The following is a 17,879-nucleotide window of genomic DNA, read 5'->3' as shown; positions in this document are numbered from 1 at the left end:
AAATTCTGTTATGAGTAAAATAAAGATTTTTACAGTGGCCTGGGAACTTGACCATTGCCCAGGCAGGGTTTCTCAACATCAGCACTACTGACATTTTGGGCCAGATAACTCTTGTTGTGTGTTTAGGGGGAGGTGGGGGGCGCCCCTGTCCTGTGCACTGTAGGATGTTCAATAGCATCCTTAGCCTCCACCCACCAAATGCCAGTAGCACCTACCACCACCACCAAGTTGTTAACAATCAAAAACATCTTCAGGCATTGCCAAATCCTCTGGTGGGAGCAAAACTGCCTCTGGTTGAAAACCACTTGTCCATGGCACTGTCGTTATAAAATTATCCTGTGACACTAAAGAATGGGTTGACTTTTACTTGAACATTGGTGATGGAATCTGTGAGTAATTTGGGTATGGAAAGTATATGTTAGATCTAAATTGCTTTTTGCTATATACTTTGTAAAGAGTTTCATGTGCTTGCACATTCTACATTGTGTCCCAGGTTACTCTGAAGTGAAAGCAACAACATTCTGATTGTATGTACATCCAATCTGAGGGAGCCCGTAACACCTGATTAAATTTGTTAATATGTATTTTCCGCCCCCTCTGTTAATATTTTAAAAAATAATCCACTATAATCCCTCACCCTCATCCCTATTAATTCAACTTCCCCCTCGCCCCTCACCTAGAGTTCAATCACTTCATGGACAAATTTTAACCTTTGAAAGAGAAATGGAAACAAATTCATTTTACTGACAAACTCAATACTATGTTCTAAAACTGAGGTCACATTTGAAAAAGGCAAAATAAGAACATTCTCAATTAAAAGTAACAATTGCTGCAGTATAGCAACTCCTCATATATAGGGGAATGAAGGATTTCATTGAGTAAACTAAAATAAAAATGATTTATCACATGCACTCATTTTATAAAATCCACCTCAAGCATAACCACTTCTGACATCCCAAGCAGAGCTAATTCAAAAAATTGCTAGGTACTGCAAATACACAAATGAAAAGACATGGCCCATCCTCAAGGAACTCATAATCTATCAGGAGAACAGACACATGAACTGATAACTTTAGTGTATCATAGTAAGCACAAGGGTAGAAGGGAACCTAACCTAGCATAGTGCAGAAGACCATGGAAAGCTTTCTAGGAGAAATGACAGCAAGCTTTTTCTTCCATTCAGTACCATCTCTGAATCCCCTAGCATACTGAATGCCTGGCACTTCGTTCATACTGAGTTAAATGTTTATTTGTATAAATTAATTAATATTGACAGGAGTTGTTTTAAGCTTACATCTCCCTATCTTTTAAAACAGAGACAAATACATGTTATTTATTTCATTATATTTAATCAGGTGTTCCTATTATCGTTTATTCAGTTCTGAAAGTCATACCTAATGTATTTTAGGCTCAAAAAATAATTTATCATATTAATTTTTATTAATTATAAAAATAATATTAATGGAAAAAATTTTTCAAATACATAAAAATATAAAAAAGAAATCACCCACAATCCCACGCCTGAAGACAATTACTGTTAACATTTTGGACTATTTTATCCTGCAGGTTTTTTTGTACCATATACTTTTTCTACAGAATTGAGATCATACTAATCCTAGCTTTATATATTGGTTTATTACTTAATCTTCTACAATGGGCCTTTGCGGTCTTATGTACATTTTCTAGTTTCTCACTATTATAAATAATGCTACCCACAAGCATCTTTCTATATAAATCTTTATCTTCTCATTTTTCTCCAGAAAAAAAAGTCTCAGATATACAACTACTGGGTCAAAGAGTATGAAAATTTTAAAGACTCATACAAAGCCAAAGGCCCACCAAAAAGACATTTAGCAATTTTTTTTTATATTCTGTTTATAAGAGTGACACTGGCATTTCCCTACATCTTTACCAACAACTGTTTATTTTAAAATATTAGTTGTTTTAATCATTGCAAATTTGACACGAGAAGTTCCTTTTTGACAGGACCTTAACTTTTAAAAGTTCTCCAGAAGCAACATACTATTTACTGATTTTATAATAATATGCGATGTTTCAAAAATATGAAAGTCTACTTTGAGATTCTGATACAACATTTATAACTACACACAGAAATGTGATTCATGGTGATAAGATTTCCATTACATAATGTTATTTGAAAGTGGTTATTAGGTTAGAAAAGCAAAAATAAAAATGGTAAAATGATATTTCACTATAAATAAAATGTGGATAGAGCTACAAATAACTTGTTTTCCAACTATGTAAATTGTTGCAGCTAACAACTTCTGCAGAATTTATGAAAGTACCCTAATAAAAGAGTAAACAAATATTTTCTGAAGTTTCTTGATTTGTAAGCATTTATTCTGAATGTTTAAACATTTCCCAAGTTTATATATTTTACCTGATAAGTACTTTTAAGGTAGAACTGGCTGTATTTAAAAATTCGGAGAAGATGACTTTTTACATTGAGGAACAAGCAAAAGCAAGGGAAGACTCTAGAGTCAGGTGTCCGTACACCTGCAGACTGATCCTTCCGTCCAGAGGTGAGGCAGGTCACGTCAATCAGCACGGCTATGAAATCAGCTTTCATTTGCATACATACTGAATGGGGCTGGTATGGATAGGGGAAGGGAGAAATTCCTCAAAAGAAAAGGGACCACTTCCTAGGAGGAGAGGCAAAATTGATTATCCGCTGCATTATACACAGCTAACTTGGAAGGACGAGGGAGCAGTTATTAGTCAGCTCCTTCATGTTTTCTTTTTCAGCTCCTACTCTCCCACTCCATCATAAAAATCAAGAAATATGATGACCAAATGGAGTTAATATATAAAAAGGGAGGATCCTCAGCAACATACCAGAACATCTGGATATGGCTTTCTTTGAAAAAAGCCTATATGCTAGACAAGCTGCCTAAAACAATTTTAGAAAGGGTGAAGAAATACTGGCACGGTCAGGCACACTTTTCCCTCCTTTATGTTTGGTAACCCACTTTCCCCTGGGTGCTGGGAGGGCTGTCAGGCTATTCAGCCAGTCACTGGGATTAGCAACTGACCTAGAATGATCCAGCCATCCACTACCCCCTGGCAAAGTGACTGTTCTAGCCTTGGCCAATGACTCCAGAGGAGTCAAGCAGTATTCTCTGGGGTTGCTAACCAGGCTAATCAGTATGCTATGGGTGTGCAGTTGCCATTAGCTATGAGGAAGAAGCATATCTGCAGAAGAAGAAAAGAATAAGTAGGGGTTTATTATGTGGAGAAATATAATACAGTAAGTACTCTGCTCTACACAAAACAGCTTGGTATTTGCTGACCATACCAATTGAAAGAAATTATTAGAGTGCTTTCTATGTGTGGCTACAGTGTGGATGTACCAAGTATATAACAAGATGGGTAAAAGTAGATTTACAGTTGTGAGTACGTGAAACACAGTTTATTTCTGCATTATTTGTTAATTATTGTTATTTATTCAATATTTGTAATACAACTGTAAACCTACTCTTGCCCACCCCTGCATATACTGCTTGTTTAAATACAGACTCTTGAGCTTTAGGAAATGCTACCTAATACATAATTCAAAAAGTACTTTTCTACGAGATGTTTACCTACACAACTAGTTGAGAAGTTATCTATACGAGACTTGCTTCATGACATCCATCTGCCCACAACCCGCTTTAACAAAAATGGCACCGCCCACAGTTCAAGGAGAGGTGGCAGCCCTGCTCACAGCCCTTACACCAGCCAGTGCTAAATCACTGATTTGGTTATTGTCTGTCTCGCTTCACTAGAATGAAAACAGTCAATTTTGGCCTGCTTTGTTTCCTGATGCATCCCACCCAGGCACTTAGAAAAATTCCTGGCATATATTAGATACTTAATAGCATGCTTGTTGAGTAAATGAGTGGGACCACAAGGTGGGTACAGGCAAGTATAAACTGGCAAGCAACTTACAACTTGAGTGACCTGGCTGTAAAAGGTGTCCTAGACAAATCAAATTCCCCTGCTAGGGAATTTTGAATTAAAAAAAGAAGAGAGAGAGAGACTGAATAGAGCAGCCAAAAAGATGTATAAAGACTTGCTATGATACAGAGAAAGCTCAGGCAATCATAGAGGGTCATGTGTAAAACTAAAGCTATAAACAGCAGAAACTCTAGGCCGAGACCTGCCAGTAGGAACAGGTTAACAGTGCCCACACGCAGCAAAAAGCAGAGATACCACAAGAGAGAGGCTGTACAGCTGTCTAGGTTCTACGTCCAGTAAACTCCAGCAGCATTGCAGTGTCTGTCATCAAACTTCTTATGATATTTCTCCCTCTTACGCTAGAATGGGTCTGTATTCCTTGTCACTAAAGAGTCCAAACTAGAATACACTATAAGAAGCACTTTCGAACTAGTAAAGAGTCTGGAAACAATTATATTTTTTTTAAAAAAGGTTTAACACAAAAACTTAAAAAGAAAAACAAGAAGCGTGTATGAGAACTTTCTACAAACATCTGAACAGCTATTATATAGAAGAAGATAGTGTGGAGCAGACTAGAGCCAAAGATACAATTCAGAGGACACATTTTTGAGTCAATATAAAGAACATTCTGAGAAGGAGAACTATCAAAAAATAGACTGAAATGCCACAGAAAGCAAAGATCAGACTGGAGTTTTCGTATAACACACACGTTTTTGTGGCATGTGAAACCACATGGTATGAGGACAAAGCCAGAAAGTCTGGCAAATAGACTATTACATAATTCACTTTATTTAACAATGACAGTATGTGAGGCTTGTGTTAAGGACAGAAGGATAAGACTTGCTATAAGAATACTGAGAACTTGACTTTAGTTGTTTGGAATGCAAATACAAGTGCAGATGCAGGCACAGTATAATGACAGAGTAAAGGTTAGGAAAGAAAACAATATTGTTTAGAAATCGGGTCATAAGTCTACTGAAATCAGAGATAGAAAAACTAAAAAAATCCACATTTTGGAGCAGAGATAATTCTTATTTCTAATTTGACGTAATAGTAGCATCATTTAAGCCCAATGGCAAGAAATGTAAGGTTTTGAGAATCCAAGTATCATGTAATTGCAAATACAGACTCCACCAAAAAAACCTGTTAGAACTAATCAACACTTTCAGTGAAGTTGCAGGACATAATAGCTACAAAAATCTGTTATGTTTCAAAGAGAAACAGATTCATAGATACAGAGAACAAATTGATGGTTACCAAATGGGAGGGGGTTGGGAGCTGGGTGAAAAAAGTACAGTTTTAAGAAGTACAAATTGGCCCTGGCCAGGTGGCTCAGTTGGCTGGAGTGTCATCCCATACACCAAAAGGTTTTGGGTCCAAATCCCATTCAGGGTACACACTAGGTTAGGGGTTCCATCTCCTATTGGGCATGCGTACAGGAGGCAACCAATTGATGTCTATGTCTGTCTGTCTCTCTCCCCCTCTTCTTCTCACTCTAAAATCAATAAACATATCCTCAGGTAAGGATCTAAAAAAAAGAAGTACAAATTTGTAGCTACAAAATAATCATAGGGATGTAAAGTATAGCTTAGGGAATATAGTCAATAATATTGTAATAACTATGTATATTTATCAGGGAGATCATTTCATCAATTGTATAAACGTCTAACCACTAATGCTATATACCTGAAACTAAAATAAAATAATATTGACTGTCAACTGTAATTGACAAATTTTTTAAAAGTTCACATATATTACTGTGCAGTTACTAGGGTGTTACTATACATGTAAGTGGAGTCGCGGTAAACCATCTAAAGAAAACCTTTTATGTTTCTAGACACTAATAACAAATTATCCACAAGAGAAATTAAGAAAACAATTACATCAAAAAGAATAAAATACCTAAGGATAAATTTAACCGAGGAAGTGGAAGACCTGTACCCTGAAAAATATAAGACATTAAAGAAGACACAAATAAATGGAAAGATAATCTATATAAATGGATTGGAAGAATATTGTTAAAATGTCCATACTACCTACCCAAAGCAATCTACAGATTCAATGTGATCTCTATCAAAATTTCAATGGTACTTTTCACAGAAAAAGAACAAACAATCCTAAAATTTGTATGGACTCACAAAAGACCCAAAATACCCAAAGTAATCTTGAGAAAGAAGATTAGAGGCTAGAGGTATAATGTATCGTGATTTCAAACTATATGACAAAGCTATAGTAATTAAAACAGTATGGTGTTGGCCTAAAAACAGACTCACAGATCAGTGGAAGAAAACACAGAGCCCAGAAATAAACCTTTGAATATATAGTCAATTAATTTACAACAAAAGAGTCAAGAGTACACAATGAGGCAAGGATAGTCTCGATAATAAATGTTGTTGACAAAACTGGGCAGCTAAAGGTAAAAGAATGAAATTGGACCACTATCTTACCATACCCCAAAATCAACTCAAAATGAATTAAAGACTTGAACATAAGACCTGAAACCGTAAAACTCCTAGAAGAAAACACAGACAGAAAGCTCCTTGATATCAGGCCTGGCAATGATTTCTCAAATATGACACCAAAAAAAAGGCAACAAAATCAAAAACAGACAAACAGGACTACATCAAACCTAAAAACTTCTGCACAGCAACGGAAACAATCAACACAATGAAATGCAGTCTGCAGAATGGGGAAAATATTTACAAAATACATACAGTCAAACCTTGGTTCTTGAACTTGTTGGTTCTCAAACAATTCAGTTCTTGACCAAGTTGTTCACGTAAAAAATGCCTCAGTTGTCTACAAAACTTCAGGTCTCAATTCTCTATCCAACAACCCTTCCATGCTAATACCTCTATGATCAGTCACATGTCTCTCGGGTGACAAAGGAGATTTGGTTTTCAAACAAATCACTGCTCAGTTTTCTGAAATAAAGTCAGTTTGAGAATGGAGGTTCCACTGTATCTGATAAGGAGTTAACATCCAAAAAATATAGACAACTTCTACACCTTAAAATGACAACAAAACCTCCAAATAATCCAATTTAAAAATAACCCAAGGACTTCAATAGACATTTCTACAAAGAAGACATACAAATGGTCAATAAGCATATGAAAATATGCTCAATATCACTAATCACTGGGGAAATGCAAATATCAAAGCCACAATGAGATATGATCGACACAAGTTAAGATGACCATTATCAAAATTCCAGAAAATAACAAGTGTTAGGATACAAAGAAATTGGAACCCTTGTGCACTGATGACTAGAATATAAAATGGCACAACCATTGTGGAAAACACCATGGAAATGCCTCCAAAAATATTTTTTAAAAATAGAATATGATGTGATCAAGCAATCCCACTCAACTTATGCGTTCAAAAGAATTGAAAAGAGGATTTCAAAGTGGTATTTGCACACCCATGTCCACTGTAGCATTATTCACAACAACCAAGAGGTGGAAGCAACTAAAATATCCATTAACATGAATGGATAAAGAATATGTGGTATATACATAAAATGAAATATTATTCAGCCTTAAAAAAGAGGAAGGAAGGAAGGGAGGAAGGGAGGAGGAGGAAGGGAGGGGGAGGGAGGAAGGAGAGAGGAAAGGAGAGAGGGAGGGAGGAAGGGAAGAAGAAGGGAGGGAAGAAGGAGGAAAGAAAAAGAAAGAAATCCTATCATATACTACAAAATGGATGAACTTTAAGGACATTAGGCTTAGTAAAATAACTCAGTCACAAAAAGACAAATACTGCATGACCCCAGTAATATGAAGTATGTAAAGCAGTTAAACTCCTAGAAACAGAAAGTAGAATGGTGGTTGCAAGGGGATAGGAGAAGTAGGGGAAAGGGAGTTGTTCAATGATTACTAAGATTGAGTTTTGCAAGATTAGCCCTGGCTGGTGTGGCTCAGTGGCTGAGTGCCAGCCTGAGAATCAAAGGGTCACCAGTTCAATTTCCAGTCTAGGGCACATGCCTAGGTTGCGGGCCACGTTCCCAGTAGGGGGCACATGAGAGGCAATCACACACTGCTGTTTCTCTCCTCCTCTTTCTCCCTCCCTTCCTCTCTCTAAAAAATAAATAAATACAATACTTTTTTAAAATAAGTTTTGCAAAATGAAAAAGTTCTACAGATCTGTTGGAAAATAGTATACTCTAATATATATTTAGTTGTTAATACTACTGTATTATATACTTAAAAATGTTTAAGATGGTAAATTTTATTGTTTTTATCACATTTTAAAAGGCTAGCATAACCACATATTTATGGACAACATTTACAACAAAACTAGATTAAAACATATCCCCAAAATCCTGCAATCGGAGGAAAACAACTAACATTAACAAAACCTGGAAAGTATCAGCTTCTGTACAAGAGGAAGAAGGAAAGTAACAATAATGGCTTGAGAATGGGAGGCATGGTAACAGGAGAACCCCAAAACAGCCAATGTATTCAATGGAAAAGTGAATGGCCAATTTGTGAATAGCAGCTGAAAATGAAAGAGCAAGCACACTTCCGCAGCAAAAACTAAAATTGCAGTATAGACCCCCATACTGGAGAAACTGCAAGGAACAGGATCAAAATTGAGGAGAAAAGATGTATTATACTACCTGACTTAAAGACTTATAATAAATAGCTACAGAAATCAATGTAGAATGATTCAAATCAAAAAGAATGTCCACTACCATGACTTCTATTCAACATTGTACTGTAAGTTTCAACCACTGCAATAACACAAGAAAAAAGATATAAAAGCTTTAAAAAATGGGAAAAGTAGAATATTATCTTTATTTGCAGACAACCTATAAAAAAATCCTTAGAAATCTAAAAAAAAATGATACTATTACTAATAAATAAGTTTAGCAAGGCCTCAAAGGGTCATTATAAAAATGACTGCATTTCTATATACTAGCAATAAAAATTAAAATTTAAAAATACCAATGTAATAGCATCAAAAACCAAGAAACATTTAGGGCATGACAGGAAAATGGACAAATAAATGTGGTATATACATAAAATGGAATATTATTCAGCACTAAAAAGAAAAAACTGCTGATACATGCAACAACAGGGATAAATTTCAAAATAATTATGCTGAGCAAAAGAAGCCAAATACAAACAAGTACATACCACAGGATTCCATTCATATGAAATTACAGAAAAGACAGATACAATCTATAGTGACAGAAAGCAGATCACTGGCTGCCCAGAGCTAAAGATGGCTATTAGGGATTGGTTGATATGAATGAAAGAGATGCAAGGAAGTTTTGTAGAGGGATAGAATTTTTTTTTCACAGTGGCATTAATAGGAGTAAATAATTCTACTACCAGAAAAGAAAATCTGGGAGAAATACATCTTCTTTAAATTTTCTCTACAGTCAGAATGGAATCCATCATGATCGATGGAAGGGTGGGAGACTCCTGGCATAACACACCTATAATGTAACTTTCCTCCTGTAGTATTCCAATTTGGTCCGTATGTGAACATACTCTTCTGGCGTATGTTTCGGTAGGCACTGCGACACAAATGTTCAGTACCTCAAGCAGCCTATTCTCCTTTGGGTAATTATCATAGGAGATCTTTCTGAGAAACTGACATAGGAAACTTTTAATTATGCTGTGCCATTATCATAATCAACCTATCAAATTATTTTATTCAAAATGGCACTAAATATAATATGTGAACAAAAACTGAGAAGGCAAATTAAGTAAAAATTATTTCTCTCTCTTCTCTAGCTCTCTCTTTGTATACCTTTTGGTTTTTAATCACGAAGTAGTTAGGTATCTTTAGATGCATTTAAATAACTTTAAGCTCTTAAGAGTTATTTAACTCTAAGAGTTATTAGAGTTATTTCTAAACCCCAGAAGATAAAAAATGTATTTAATTATTAGGTATACTAGCTTGAATAGTATACCCTAAAGATTCATGTCTACGTGGAGTCTCAGAATAAAATCTTCTTGAAAATATGATCTCAAGCCCTGACCAGTGTGGCTCAATAGGTTGGGTGTCATCCTGCAAAGTGAAAGGTTGCTGCTTCAACTCCAAGTCAGGACACATGCCTGGCAGGTTCAGTCCCTGGTCAGGGCACATTTGAGAAGTAACCAATTGATGTTTCACTCCCTCTTATTCTCTCTCCCTTCCCCTCTCTCTAAAGATAAATAAATAAAGTATTTTTGAAAAAAAGAAACATGGTCTTAGAAGATATAATTGGTTAAGATTAGGTCATACTGGATTAGAGTGGGCCCTAATCCAATGATGAGTGCCCTTGTAAGAGAAATCACACACAGACAGACACGCAGGAAAAATGCCAGGTTAAGACAAAAGCAGAGACTAGAGTGCTGCAGCTACAAGTCAAAGAATGCCACGGACTGCCGGCAACCACCAAAAGCTAGGAGAGAGGCATAAAACAGACTCCTTCAGAACCCTCCAGAAAGAGCCAACCTTGCCAACACCTTAATTTCAGTCTTCTGATCTCTAGAACAAAATGTTTCATTGTTTTAAGCTATCCAGCTTATAGTATTTTGTTATAGCAGCCCTAGAACTAAAATATTTGCTAATAAATATTTCTGTATTAATATTTCTGTATTAATGTAATATTTCTGTATTGGGTTTTGTTGACATGAAAGAAAAACTTGAGAAAAAAATCTATTTTGTTACACTATCTACCTGGTGGTCACGGTCCTCCCTTGGGGCGGGCGGGCGCGGGTGGCGGTGGGGGGGGGGTTGGCGATAGAGGACGAATGCAGTCCCATTTCTACGCGATAGTCCTCCAAACATCTGAGTACAGCTAACAAAAGTCTTGTCCCCCGCCACCTCTCCCACGCCTTTCCCCAATGACTAGATCTTCTACTTTTCAACTCTGAATATTTCCAACTTGCCCCACATATCCCAATATGATATAGTTTTTAACATGATTAAGAACATAGACTCAGGATCTACACTACTTGAATTCTGATCCAGTTTCACCATTTACCTGCTACGCGACCCTGGGAAAACTGCATTACCTCTCTGTGCTTCATTTTTTCCCGTTTGTAAAACAGGGTTTATTTACTTTACTCCTAAGAGGTTTTGTGAGGAGAAATGAGTGAATACACATTTAGTGTTTCAACAAGCATTTGGCACACGCTGCACACTACATAAATGTTTATGACGATGGTTACGGTGGCACACAAAAGGAGTGTGTGTGCCAGTTTGTTCGAGTAGTAGCGAGAGCTAAATACAATCCTTGAGATTACTAAGAATATCACCTAAGGGGAAATGACTGAAGCAAAATAGAAAATCAGCACTTGTGATTTTTCAGGTATATATAACTGACTTTTTTATCTTGACAGGGTAGAAGATGATCAACAGAAATTTACCTGTTCATAGGTAAAATAAAGATGAGGGTCATATTCAACTTGTAAGTCCCAGGATTCCCATCCTTGATTTATAAAAATCTGCGTTTTAGCAAATGATAGGGTTTTTTTTAATGCTGTTTTCTTGTTCATCAGAAGATTTGTGTTATAATGCCAACACAGTCAACCAGAAAAATCAAAGCTCACCCAAATAAGTAAATCTAATTGTGCCAGGAAAAACCAATTTTCAAAGGATAGAGAAAATAAAAACTGTTCATTCACTGGAAAGAAAGCATATAGGAAATCATTCCACAAAAGGCTTTCATATTTGATCCACTTAGTATTTAATCAACTGAAACAAGCCTTTTAAAGATTATTCAAAAATTTAGCTAAGAATGTAAGGTGATTTTCTGATTTTCCAGTATAATCTCTTATTATTCAAAAGGTTTATTTAAAACACACAAACTATTTTTTCCAGAGTTAAATTTAGCAAAGAGCTCACAGACTTTTATAGAAGTGAATAAAATGTATTTAAAAATTGAACAAAATACATAGAGAACATATACCATGAGAAATAATAAATCAACAGCAGTCATATAAGTTTAGACCCCATTAAACTCATAATTCATTGATAGTGTATAAGTCCAGTGATTTAGAGAACAATTGTCAAAATTAAGAAAAACAGGAAAGAACCTGGCTGGTGTAGCTCAGTGAATTGAGTGTGGGACTGCAAAGCAAATAAATGGTCGCTGGTTAGATTCCCAGTCAGGTACATGCCTGGGTTGCAGGCCAGGTCCCCAGTAGGGGGCACACGAGAGGCAACCATACATTGATGTTTCTCTCCCTCTTTCTCCTTCCCTTCCCCTCTCTCTAAAAATAAAATAAATAAAATCTTTTTTAAAAGCTTTTTAAAAGAAAAGAGTACCAATTGAAATTAAAACTAAATATATGATTTAGCATTTAGATAAAGTTCTTCAGGTTGTATCTTCTTACTGAATTAAAATACCTTCTTTAACAGCAATTAAGGAAGAACTGGCATTGTGAAATGCTTTAAAAATTATATAGTTTTGTATCAATATTTTTAAAAAGAAAGCCTTATCAAGTCTGTATTCCAAACAGCTACAGAGTGCGCCCCCACTCCTGCACCGTTCACAACCACTCCGACAGGTGAAGCTGTCATCACCATTCACCTGCATGGTAGCAGCAGCCTCATCATCTCCCTGCTTCCTACTTCTCGTCTCTCCAGCATATTCATTCAACCTCTGGAAGTATGGAAGCAAACTCTGCATAATCAAAGTTCATCACGCTAACTCTCGTGATCAAAATCGTTAACTAATTCTCCCCTTGACTACATAATAGTCCAAATCATTACCTCAGGGACTTCCACAACTAAGATGGGAGTAACAAATAGTGAATTTACCCTCCAACCAGCAACAACTGAAAAAACACACAAAATTATATGAAACAATGGTTTTTTAGACACTGACATTAGGCAGGTGAGGACAGTAAATAAACCCTGACAAAAGGTAAAATTAAGCGAGACTCCAACTGCCCCAGCTTACTTCCTGGTGAGAATTTCAAGACTACAAGACCGGAAGGGGGAATCCGAGCATGCTCCAACAGTACACTGAGCTGAAGCAATAAAGTTGGGAGCCCAGGGAAACCAAGGAGGTTAGAACTCACAGAACAGAGTACCAAAAAAAAGAGAGATTCATAGAAAATAAGAAATCCAGAGATCTGCAGAGGGTCTGCCCTGAATCTTCAGCTGAGTACTGATTAGTACTCGAGTGTACTTAAAAATAAAAAAATACCACACACGAGGCCAGGAAATAAACCCCATGAAAGAAACAGACAGAACGATCCCTAGAGCTCACACAAGACTAGGAATAATGTGTGTCTACAGCAGGCAAGAGTGAAAAAACTGCCTTAATCCCTGAGCTTCAGGCAGAGAATTCAGAAGGGTATTGCCTCCGTAGGGTGAAAAAAAAAACAGCCCTACACTAAAGGCTGCTGTGGGCCCGCCCACCTAACAGAAAATGAATAACAAGCCTCGAAAAAGAAAAAAAAAAATCAAGATATTTCCAAGATACTTCCAAGTGATTTAATTACATCCCAGGACAAAGTTGAAGAATGTTTGTAGGAACACAAAAATATAACATCCAGCCAAAAACCACAAGGCATGAAAAGAAGCAGAAAAGTGTGAGGCATGATGAAGAGAAAAATCAACTGATGGAAAGAGACCCCAAATTGACACAGACAATGAAATAGTAGATAAAGAACTTCAGAGTTATTGTAACTGTGTTGCATATTTTCAGAAATAAAGATATGACAAATATACTAGATAGAATTAATGAATTAGACACTCCAGAAAAAAATGATCAGTGAACTTGAAGTTATAACAACATAAACTCTCCAAAATGAAACTCAGACAGGACTGAAAAAAAAAAGCCCTATAAATCCAATGATCAAAAAAGATCAACAAACACCAAAAACAAACAAACAAACAAACAAAAAATGGATAAAACTACCCCGACGGACATATAGTTAAGTAAATCTGAAAAGACATAAAGAGAAAATCTTAAAAATAACTGGAGAAAAAAGACATTATGTTCAGAGTAACAAAGGTAAGAATGACAGCAAAATTCTCATCATAAACAATGCAAACTGGAAGACAGTGCAGTCATATCTTCAAATACTGAGAGAAAAAACGTCAGCTCAACATTTTAGGTCCTGTGGGCCTGAGATTCTCCTCTGCCACCACGAAACATCAAGCATCCCAACATGGGGACCATCTTCTGCCAAGCAGGCAGCACCAGCATGGACCAGTGGGGGAAGGAGATAAACTAAGACAATAACACCACAAAAACTCTAAAAATTAAACGGCCCCTGGAACAACAACTCACAAAAATAGATCATGGTCCATGTGCTAAATCTAAACATAATGACTAAGTGAATGGCCAAAATTTCCAGGATGTAATAATAATAATAATTTTAAAAAAAAACCATCCAGGAAACCAGGAAAAACAATACCTGAATGAGAAAGACAATCAACTGATGCCAACAATGACATGAATCAGATGATGGAATATCTGACAAGGATGTTGAAACAGTTGTCATAAAAATTAGTCAACAATCAATCATGAATTCCGTTGAAAGAAATGAAAAAATAGAAAATACAAAGAAACAGAAGTTATAAATCAAACAAATTCTAAAAGTAAAAAATAAAATAACCAAAATAAAAATCTCAGCGGATAGGTTCAGTAGTGTAACAGAGATGGCACAGCACAGAATTAGTGAACTTTAGGACAGATCGACAGATTTGTACCCAATCTGAACAAGTGAGAAAATAAACCAAAATATAAAGATCAGAATCTTCGGACCATGGGACTATAACAAAATATCTAATATTTGTATCACTGGAGTACTAGAAGGAGAGGAGAAAGTGGGACTGAACAAATATTCAGAGATAATAATGGCAGAAATACTCAAATCTGTCAAGTGACCAAAAAATTCAAGAAGTTGACTGAACCTCAAACTATATACTCAAGGAACTTTATACCAAGGCACATAGCATTATGAAACTTCTGGAAACTAAAAAGAAAAAAAAAATTTTGAAAGATGCAAAAAGAAACAACATGTTATTGCCCATAGGATAACACCAATTCAAATGAGAGCGAATTTCTCAGCCAAAACCATGAAGGTAAGGAGAAAGTGACCCACCACTTTTCAAGTGCAGAAAAAGAACTGTCAACTATGAATTCTATTTCCAGCAAAACTATTCTTCAGAAATGAAAGGGAAATTCAGAAATTCTCAGATGAAGAAAAACTTTAAAAGTATGTGTCTCTATCAGACCTACTCTTAAAGAGTAGCCAAAGTAAGTTGTTCAAACAGATAAAAAAACTAAAATAAATAAAGCATTACTGAAGCATCAGGAAACAAGAACAAATAGATGAGTACATAAAATAAACTATCATTCCCCTCATGAGTTTTATATTTCATATCTGATCATTAAAACAAAAATCGTAACAATTCAATTCAATGTTAGAATACCTTCTACACTATCCCCAATTGTTCAACCCAGCTTTAATATCTCTAAGTAAAAATGAAATCACTACTTCCCAAATTGTTAGAAAGTTCCTCTGCATGTTGAAGTATTTGCTCAAAATCCAACTCTCCCCAGGACTGGGGTTTTATTTTTGCTCAAGTCAGTTACCTCACATCTAGATCCAAGCAACATATATTATGCAGTTCTTATACATGATGACTTTACTCCTAACAAGCTACGAAATAAAATTATTAATCTCCATTTTACACATAAAGAAATAAACTTACAGCCCTGGCTGGTGTGGGTCAGTGTATTGAGCACAGGCCTGCAAACCAAAAGGTAACCGGTTCGATTCCCAGTCAGGGCACATGCCTGGGTTAGCGGGCCAGGTCCCCAGTTGGGGGTGCACGAGAAGCAACCACACTGATGTTTCTCTCCCTCTCTTTCTCCTTCCCCTCCCCACTCTCTAAAAATAAATATATAAAATCTTTTTTAAAAAAGAAATAAATTTACATATCAGGTAATGTTTCCAAAGTCACGCTGTATAATAAGTGGCAGACCACAAATGTGAATCCAATTCATCCTAAATATAGTACTCAAATGCTTCTCAACCAATAGCTGGTGTCTTCATGTCAACTGGCTCTTAAACCTCTTCCCAGGGCAATATCCTCCATCTTCTATCCTTGTTCCAACAACCTTTGTGATCACTTAAAACATTCTTAAAGCTTCCTGCTTGTCTGACTTGAAATCTTTAGCTGCTGTACTGTGGTGGGGTAGATGGGTGTGAACTGCCAGGATTAACTCTTCTTTCAACACAGAACTTAATCTGGGTATGACTCTAATAAATACTTCTAGTTCTAGGGCCCTGACTGTCTCCTATTCCTCTTATTCTATGACATAAACTTGACCATTTCAGGGAAAACACAAAAATACAATAATTAATACTTTCTGCACTCAATGTAATAGCTAAAAATAAGCTCTCAACCCTCACCCACAAGTAATAGTTCAACTGCTTAAAGACAACTATTGTGTCTTCTCAAAGGTAAATAAGATTTCCATTTCCCTTCCCATCTCAGTCACTATACTAAGTCCAAGGGTCTTTCTATTTCTGAAAACACCACTACATTAAAGACATCAATAGTAATTATGAATGAATGGAAATAACCCAAAATATAAATATCTTCCCACAGTAAGTATCTTCAAGCAAATCTAAGAAAATCCTCACAAATATACATATACATCATTGGGCCTTGTTTTACACAGAACACGACATTGGTAATCAGGAAACCTCAGGCTCGTCTTAGCTCTATCTCTACAACCTTAAGCAAATCTTCTAACTTCTCTGAGCCTCGGTCTCTCACCTATAAAGTGATCTTAGGTCGCCTCCGCTCTAAAATTCTAGGCACCATGAACTCCAGAAAATGTGAAATGCATACTTCTTACCACTAGAGGGCATAAAGCTATGGTTGTCAACGTAAAAGACAAAAATCTCCCCCAGAGTTCTAGGCAAACTATACTCGTTTAAACTATATGAATTTAAATTAAGCCTCAATAACTTGTCTGCTGGCAAAGAACTCCAGGCTACTGCCTAAACATTGTAATTTTATATGATGCAGAATAACAAACCTCTTTACGGTCTTAATTTGGTTACGATCCTAATAAATACTTCTAGTTCTAGAGTCCTCTCTCCTATTCCTCCTATTCTACTCAAAGAAACTTGACCATTCCAGGGCAAAGAGAGTGATACAATAATTAGTATTTACTGTATTCAATGCAACAAGCTATCTCAAACCAAAATTAATATCGAAAAGACATGTTCACTGTGTAATACTGAGAAATCAAACAAGAGGCAAGAAGTGGAGCCAGAGAACATAGGTGGGGGGGAGTAAAAGAGAGGAGGAGAAAAACGAGCAGCTGCAGTTTTGTTGTTTGGTGTGGGGGGGTTTTGTTGTTAAATTTCTGCAGGATATGTGTGCCTTTCAAAATAGAAACATATTACCATTATACCACAGAATATTTAGCCACTGGTGATGGTACAGCAAAAAATATTCCCACATGAAAATTTCAGGCAAATTCCGTAGAAACAGCTCTAAAACACTAATAGGTCGGTAGTAACTGTAGTAACATCAATTCTTTCAGAATAAAAAGAGAATTGCAAATTTAAAAAACAACTTCTGTGACTTGCTGTATCACTTTACATTTCCTAAGCATCCTGCTAACTAAAGATAAGATTATTAAGGACAGGTACTTAGTCTTAGCATAAGAATTTTTAAATAGAACATTTGTAAACCAAGGAGAAAAGTTACTGATTGAACAACAGCAAAGGTCATCACGTTCATCTTCCTTAACAAGAGATTCCTATTTGTTGCATAATGCCAGCAGGCATGATACACACAAATTTCTCATTAAAACTCACCGATGTGTCCCTAATCCCAGGTCAATAAAGAAGGGAGAAAAATACCTAGGTTTTAAAGCATCTCTAGCAACATGTGCTGTGTCTCAGAAACCAATCAGGCCTTTAAAGAAATAAAGATGC

At 36.1% G+C, this 17,879-nt stretch overlaps 1 protein-coding gene across 2 annotated transcripts in view; it reads right to left on the bottom strand.

The window, feature by feature from the left end:
- Nucleotides 1–17,879, bottom strand: part of SBF2 (SET binding factor 2) — a 416,007-nt gene that overhangs the window by 359,013 nt on the left and 39,115 nt on the right. The window lies entirely within an intron of this gene.

This window comes from Desmodus rotundus, chromosome 5 (genome assembly GCF_022682495.2).
Source record: "Desmodus rotundus isolate HL8 chromosome 5, HLdesRot8A.1, whole genome shotgun sequence".
Lineage (NCBI taxonomy): Eukaryota > Metazoa > Chordata > Mammalia > Chiroptera > Phyllostomidae > Desmodus > Desmodus rotundus.
This window is presented reverse-complemented; position numbering and strand designations above follow the sequence as displayed.